Raw genomic sequence first — 8,975 nt, forward strand, 5'->3', positions numbered from 1 at the left:
CACGTAGTGGTCGATCGTAACGTTGCGAGGTAGGCAGCCTGGTTTTTCTCCGCTGCGACACGGCACTCCTCGTCGTACCAGCTGTTTTTTTGCACTTTCCGAAAACCAATGGTTTCGGTTGCAGCTGTACGTAAGGAGTTTGAAATTCCGTCCCACAGTTCCCTTATACCGAGTTGTTGACGAGTGCTCTCAGAGAGCAGGAGTGCAAGCCGAGTAGAAAATCGTTCGGCTGTCTGTTGTGATTGCAGCTTCGACGTCGAACCTTCCTTGTGTTTGGTGGCGCGCGTTTTTTGCTGCACAGAGGCGGGTGCGAATCTTAGCTGCAACAAGATAGTGGTCCGAGTCGATGTTAGGACCTCGGAGCGCACGCACATCTAAAACACTGGAGACGTGTCTTCCGTCTATCACAACATGATCGATCTGGTTGGTAGTTTTTCGATCCGGAGACAGCCAGGTAGCTTGATGAATCTTTCTATGATGGAATCTAGTACTACAGATAACCATATTTCGGGCTCCGGCGAAGTCAATCAGCCTCAACCCATTAGGGGATGTTTCGTCGTGGAGGCCGAATTTACCGACCGTAGTGCCAAAGACACCTTCTTTGCCCACCCTGGCGTTAAAGTCGCCAAGCACGATTTTGACATCGTGGCGGGGGCAGCCTTTATAAGTGCGCTGCAAGCACTCATAAAAGGTATCTTTGGTCACATCGTCCTTCTCTTCCGTCGGGGCGTGGGCGCAGATCAGCGATATGTTGAAGAACCTCGCTTTGATGCGGATTGTGGCTAGACGTTCATTCACCGCAGTGAATGATAGTACTCGGCGACGGAGTCTCTCTCCCACCACGAATCCTACACCAAACTTGCGCTCCTTTATATGGCCACTGTAGTAAATGTCACAAGGACCTACTCGTCTCTGTCCTTGTCCCGTCCATCGCATTTCTTGGACGGCGGTGATGTCAGCCTTTGTTTTTACGAGGACATCAGCCAGCTGGGCAGCGGCACCTTCCCAATTAAGGGACCGGACATTCCAGGTGCATGCCCTCAATTCGTAGTCCTTATTTCGTTTGCCATGGTCGTCATCAAAAGGGGGCCACTCTCATCCGAGGCTGGTTATAGCTCTTCACTGGGGGTGTTTTTTTACGTGGCGGGTCCCAAACCCAGCGCACAACCCTTGCAGGGAATGTTTCGCCTTCTCACTTTAGCTCGCTTCGAACGGATGTTCTTAGGCTACCCAGAGGATACTTGGTCAAAGACCGGAAGTAGTGAGCTGCTTGAGCCTTGTGTAAAAGAATCGTTTCTGGCCATTCCCAAGTGAATGTCGATCAGAGAACTTTCCTCACTTGCGTGAACTTCTACACATGACTCCATCCTCCCACCTTATACATTATATTTAATAAGCTTTCCAACACTTAACCTTTATAATATCTATTTCTCATTATCTTATTTATCCTTTTTCCTTAAACATTAATTTTATCTCTCAATCCATCCGTCATTGGATTGCATTAGGTTATAAGTTTTACATTGTAACGTTAGAAGTTCAGTTTCAATTTGACATAACTCAAATAAAGATCAATTAAAACTTAACTGGCGCAGTCAGCATTCTATCTAACCACGCGTAGTAAAAATACGTGCGGAAAGATTTGTAATGAAAGGAATTTCTTTAACAGTCGGCATTTTTTCAAAGCACGTGAAATAAAAACGGTTACGGCAATTTTTGCGAAGAAAGGAAATTTCTTTAATTGATTAAGAAAACTAAAAGAGTTAAATTTAAATAGTTGGAAAAAATTAAAATAAATTTGATAAACAATTAGAACAGTTAAAATCTTAAAGAGTTTGATTAAATCAGTGAAAATGAATGAAAATGAATAAGTTAAAAAGTTGAAAGAGCTAAATTGAAATCGTGGAACAAATTAAAAAAAAATATAATAAAAAATCGGGATAAAATCGCAATCAATTTCAACCAAACCTTTCAACACCACACCAGGCACACAAAACAGAAAATCACATCCAACAAATAAACCATAGCTGTGTGCATACAATCAATACAAATACAATACAATCATACAACTAGACGTAACCAAAGTCCTCATAACAACAACAACTTTTCTCATAGAGAACCTATATTTGAGCCAATAGATATAGGCATGAACCAAAATAACTAAAATTTTTCACTTTGGCAGTCAGGGAAATCACTCTGTATACTCATAAACACGAGATTGAAAAAAGTAAAATTTATTATAGATACTGGTGCTGAATTTAGTATAATAAACACTAGACTTTGTAATCCGTATTGGAGACCAACGTCCTACTGTCAATATTAAACTCTTAAACGGAAATGTCTCTACAAAGAGACATTGAAAAAGGTACTGAACGATTACCGTTTACTAGTGTTATACTTGTACAACTTAGGATTAGAACTAAGGCGGATTCGCCACTTTATACCAAACTTTATAGATACCCAGTTGTGCATCGTGCTGAAGTAGACAGAAAAATAAGTGAACTGCTAAAACAAAATATAATACAAGTAGTTCAGAGCAATAGCCCTTATAATTCACCTTTATGGGTCGTACCAAAGAAAATTGACAACGGCGGCGAATGAAAGTGGCGACTAGTCTATTAGGGAAAGAAACGCACAGACGATTGATGACAAATTTCCAATTCCAAATTTGGAAGACATATTTGACAAACTAGGCAAATGTAGCTACTTTAGCACAATAGACCTTGCTTAAAACTTCCATCAAATCGAAGTACTATACATTCAGATGGCAGAGCCAAACGGCATTTTCGACGGCAAGTGGCCACTACGAGTTTAATCGTATGCGCTTTGGGCTAAAAACAGCTCCCGCAACGTTCCAAAGACTCATAAATCATGTTTTAAGAGATTACATTAATAAAATTTATGTTTAATTTTTTCTACTAGCTTTATAGAACATTTCGACTCCATAACGAAGATTTTTAAGAAACTAACAATATCAAATTTGAAAATTCAAGGCGAAAAGTGCCATTTCGCAAAATTTACAACGAAATTTTTAGGTAATGTTGTTTCAGTTGACGGTATTAAACCAGAGAACTTCAAACAATGAGAAGGTGCAGGTTCGACAGCGAACCTTTGTAAAATTGTAACCATGGAATCCATCTCACAGCCATGGAATTCACCCCGTGGAATGTTAACATTGTTTTGATTTTAGCAGAAGTGAATTTGCAGAATTACAGTTTTGTTAACATTATCATCCAGGGAATATACTTCTTCAACCGAGGAATGAATTCTATTTATGCTATGCGATTTATATACTATATTATTTTTTACACTTTTTATATTTTTTGAAAAATATATTGATATATATGTAGTATATAGTATTTCTTTAGATAATTCATACAATGACACCACGACGGAATCAAACAAGCATAGAATTGGGTTTTGCCGTCGGCATTTTCATATCTATGTGCAATGAACATTTTTTCTCAACCAGGGAATTGTGTGGATTTGTAATACATATACAAAATATGTTTAGAGCTCAGCATATCTTGATTTCTTTGACTTGTTTTACATAATTAAAAAGTTTCGATAATTACGAGAATATAAAAAAATTTGTTAATATCAATAAAAATTATTTCCATATGTATTTCATTTTTTAAATATTAAATTAATCAATTAATTAAATATTTAAAAATACATATATAAGTATATCTTCAGATTCATCTTATTTTGAATAAAATTTTTTAATTTTATTTTTTGTTGATAGACCGACAAACAAAATAGGCAAATGCTTACACAGGACATACATTTGGCGAATATGTCTGTATGTTTACGAAAGCAAATACGAGACGGTTGTTGGCAAAAGCATGCTCGGGGAGATGTTACGGCGTCTGTTTTTGTGAATGAAGCGAGATCGTTTGTTAAATATGCGCCTGTATTTATGAATGAAAATATTTTTGTTGTAAGATTTACTACATTTGCGCTACGCCAATTTGGCTTTTGGTCAATTCATATTGACTTGTGATGCTATTTGAGACATTAGTTGCTTTTGTAGAACAATGTTTCAGTTTTTTGTTGGTGATACATTAAAATGTGTACGCGTATGTATGTTTGTATGTTTGTGCATTATTTGGTCGGCAATGTATACAAATGTACATATGTATGTGTTGCGTCATGCGACTTTATAAATCAAAAAATATTTTTTAAGAAATAAATTTGTTAAAATATTTGTATACATTATAAAATGTTTTACATCATGTAAAATACTTACAATTTTTGTAATATACAAGTATAACCATAACCATCATCTACTACCTATGTATGTATTAGAATAATCTATTACAATTAACTTAAGATGCTGAATTGAATTAGAACTACATACTTACCCCTTTTTTGTATACATACTTACCTCTAGTCTAAGCCGTTAGGTTAAGATTTAGGCTAACTAATGAACTGTTGAAATAAAGAAGGTCATTATATTAAAGACTATACCTGCGAACGGACGTTTTTTAAATTTTAATCGAAATATTTTTAAACTCGAATTTAGCACAAGCAATTAGCTCTTAGTTGCGCATCTCAGTGAGTCTAACGTGTTTAATTTTAATCTTAAAAACTCTTAAGATTTTTCATGGCGCCCGAGCAGGGACTCAGTGCGTGGCTGTAAAAGTGCAATTAATTTTCGAAAGGAATTTCAAAGTAATAATTAGCGTATCAATTTAATTTCGAACGCGTGTGCAATTGCCTGTGAATTTGCCATTTTCTTCCGGTTTCGGTCGAGTGCAAGTGACAAAAGTGACAAATCCCGAAAATAAATATCTGGACAAAGACATTAAAAATATATGTACAATAAATTAAAAAGAAAAATTTTACATTAAAAAAAAAAAAAAAACTATAGTGACTTGTGAAAAATATAACACTTTGCGTATACATATACCTATATAAAATAATTGCGAAATGCACACATATGGAGATACACAGAAGTGAATAAAAAACGAAGTGATAAAATCATACATAAAGAAAATAAAATACAAATCAACCTAAGCAAAAAATTGAGAAAAACGTTTTGTGAAGTGTGTTGTGAAAATATAATACGTACATATACATGACATACGTGCGGTAAAATTCACCAGTCTAATAGTGCGCAACACAAAGAAAGAAAAGAAGAAAAAACAAAATTAAAAGGTGGATAGTTCGGTTAAACGGCATACTGTGGAGTGTTAAAATAAATGCAGTGTTGAAATAAAAGCATTTGTATTTATTTTTTCTGTTAAAGTTAGTGCAGGAGAATTATTGCGGTAAAGTAAATTTATTAAAAACTACCGCCAAAAACGTAAAGTGCCGTTGAAAAAAAAAGGGGTCGCGAGTGCCGGAAAAGAGGTACAAACCCGTTAAAGAAAAGTGCCGTAAGATTAAAAACCGATAACTTTGGCCATTAAAACGTTAAACAGCTATTTGGGGTAACATCATGTCGGTACCGAACGGGCTTGCGTCAACACCATCGTCCCTCTGCTGCTGCGTCAACATCGATTCTCGCCGCTGCCAAGTCAACGTCACACCGTCGCTGCTAACGTCGACGCCAGATTCTCTGCTTCGTGGGAATGAGCTGCAACTGCATTCTCTGCAAAAGGGAAGTCAACGCAGGCAAACCGCCTATGCATTCACAACAGGTAACGAGTGCGAATCACTGAAAGTGGTGAGAATATACAAAAAAAAAAAGGAAAAGCACAAAAAAAAAAGGAGCAAGTGCACACTTTCAGTTTTTGGCTCTCCTTCTTTTCACATTTTTTCACATACGTATATTTTCATATTGTATATATTTCTCATATTTTAATATTCACATACGTATATATACATACATATGCATTTATGCATCTATGAATCTATGCATCTACATAAGTGAAAGGAGGATCGTGGGATTTGCGGTAGTGTTCTTAATTGAACATTAAGTTGCGATATTTTATATATTACAGACAAAAAAAAAATTAAATTTTAAACGAAATCAAGTTTTACAATCCGGTTCTTTGGAAAATCTTTTCGAAAAAAAAGAAATTTCTGTGCTATTGCTCATTCTGCATACTTCATAGGTTTGGCTTTCGTATACTTGGGAATCGATATAATTTTTTCTCGTTTTCGTAACCGATTCCAAATATATTTGTTGCCAAACTTTATTGCTATTGGTCTGGCTTTCGTGTATTTGGGAATCGCTATACATATATATTTTTCATTTTTTTATCGATTCCTAATATATCTGTTGCCAACCTGTATAGTTTTGGTTCCGGAAATTTAATTTAAATAAGCAAAATGAGCAAGCCAAAGCCAACTATCGCCAACCTCTCTCCAAGTAAGGAGTTGATCGACTTAAAGTCATTAAAGCGTCAAAGGACGGTGGCGAAAAGTAGCATTTTACGCATAAAAACGGGTCTTCTAGAAAAGACTATGTCATTAGATCCAATCGAATTGGAATGTCGTCTTGATATACTAAATTCACATAGTGAGAAATTGATGAAATGTAAATCTAAAATTGAAGAGATTGATGAAGACGACATGGCCCGAGGGGAGTTAGAGGACATAATTGTAGAAACAAAATGCAGAGCGGATCGATGTCGCGTGTGTAATCGGTGCCACCACACATTACTGCACCAGTATCCTGTATCCTTCGCTGCTGAACCTCATCCGCAACCAACAACAACTACACACGCAATGCATACAATAAGTGTGCCTGATCGGGTAATGTTGGCAGCAGCAGTTATTCTGGTGAGATCAAGCTGTGGAGAGTACCTGCCCGCAAGAGCCTTGCTAGACTCAGGAAGTCAAGTCAACTTCATGACGGAAGATTTGGCCCAAAAACTGCGAATCCGACGCCAAAACAGGACATTAAATATTATAGGGATTGGAAATTCAAGTACAAAAGTCGGGGCCAAATTAAGCGCATTCGTTAAGTCGCGCGTAAACAATTATGAATTTTCGGCGGAATTCTGGATTATGCGATGTATTTCGGCTAATCATCCAGACCATACCATTAATATTAATGGTTGGAAAATTCCGCACAATATTAAATTGGCGGATCCAGAGTTCCAAAAATCTCAAAAGATCGATATGTTATTAGGAGCAGAAACCTTTTTCGATCTGTTAGCGGTTGGTCGAATTAAAAGTGGCCCTAATCAAACAACGCTACAGAAAACTCTTTTGGGATGGATTGTTTCTGGCAAATATGTCAGCAATCTTAGTCCTCAATAGATTCTGTAGTCCAAAAATTCTGGGCTCTGGAGGAACTTCCTTCAGAAACAAGTGGCAACAAACTCACACCTGAGCAAAATCAGTGTGAACAATTTTTCGTCAATACAACTGAAGTATTACCTTCAGGAAGGCTTCAAGTCAGAATGCCCTTTAAGGCTGACCGTAAGTTATTCGGTCACTCCTATGAAATCGCAGTTCGGCGATTTCAGGCCCTGAAGAGGAAAACATTGAAAGATCCAGAACTTCGTAAAATGTATTTGGACTTCATGAATGAGTATAAAGCGCTGGGTCACATGAGCCCAACAAATAAGAAGATCCCGAGTGAACCACACTATTTCATTCCGCATCACTGTGTTTTGAGGCCCGAAAGCACAACAACCAAATTACGAGTTGTCTTTGATGCGTCGAGTCGTACTTCTTCTCAAATTTCATTAAATGAACTCTTGATGGTAGGCCCAACCATCCTAGAAGAATTGTACTCAACTCTTCTTCGTTTTCGTTTACATAAATACGCTTTAACGGCAGACATTACTAAAATGTACCGTCAAATAATCATACATGAAGAAGACAGAAACTGTCAGCTCATTGTGTGGAGAGAGCATCCTTCAGAGCAAATTCAATTTTTTCGTCTTAACACCATAACATACGGCACTGCGCCTGCACTATTTCTCGCAACACGGTGTTTACAAATGCTCAGCGATGCTAATACAACTAAATACCCACTCGGTTCATTGGCCATTAAAAGAGACTTTTATGTCGATGACTTATTGACAGGGTCTGAAAATGTTGAGTCTCTATTTATTTCAATTAGCATTCCTCGATACGTAAATCTAGAGTCGAGTGCTATCTGCCAAATACATGGTTTCTCCGACGCCTCAATAAGAGCGTACGGATGCTGCATATACATACGAAGCCAATCTGCTAGTGGTGTCAAATGTACGCTGCTTACTGCAAAGTCTAGAGTGGCTCCGCAGAAGACCAAGACTCTTCCGCGTCTCGAGCTCTCGGCAGCACATCTTCTTGCCAAATTATGGTCACGAATTGCGCCAATGTTGAATCGACAATTTGAAAAAATTATATTTTGGACAGATTCGGAAATCGTATTGCATTGGGTAAAGACGCATCCATCTTCATTACAAACCTTTGTTGCAAATAGAGTGTCTGAAATCCAAGGATTGACTGACAATATAAATTGGCGACATGTGCCAACAAAACAAAATCCTGCGGATCAAGTCTCTCGGGGTTGCAACGTGGATGAATTGAACAATTCAATATGGTTTAGCGGTCCACAGCTCCTTCTAGAAGACCCCGCTTTATGGCCAATTAACACTCACTTCCAGCTCTCCCCAGACGATGAAGCATTAGAGAAGAAGAAAAATACTCACACTAGCCATAAATGTGAAAGAGAACTCAATATTGGACCTTATCGAAATATTTTCTTCTCATCAAAAATTGCTTCGTGTGGTTGCCTATCTATTACGGTGAATTACACGACCAAACATGCCTACGGAGGGAAGGGACCTGACATCTGACGAATTACACTTGAGTTTTTTGAAAATTGTTCAGGTGATTCAACATTCGGAATTTCCGAATGAAATCCAAAAACTGACGAAAGGCACCACGCTACCCGCAAACTTGCAAAAACTCAATCCGTTTTTGCATGAGTACTCGGAAATGTCGCTTTCATTCAAATTAATCCGAGTAGGAGGTCGCCTTTTAAATGCACCTCTCCCATACAATGCCAAATTCCCATTATTACTAAA

The sequence above is a fragment of the Bactrocera neohumeralis genome, unplaced genomic scaffold, assembly GCF_024586455.1.
Source record: "Bactrocera neohumeralis isolate Rockhampton unplaced genomic scaffold, APGP_CSIRO_Bneo_wtdbg2-racon-allhic-juicebox.fasta_v2 cluster11, whole genome shotgun sequence".
NCBI classification, from domain to species: domain Eukaryota; kingdom Metazoa; phylum Arthropoda; class Insecta; order Diptera; family Tephritidae; genus Bactrocera; species Bactrocera neohumeralis.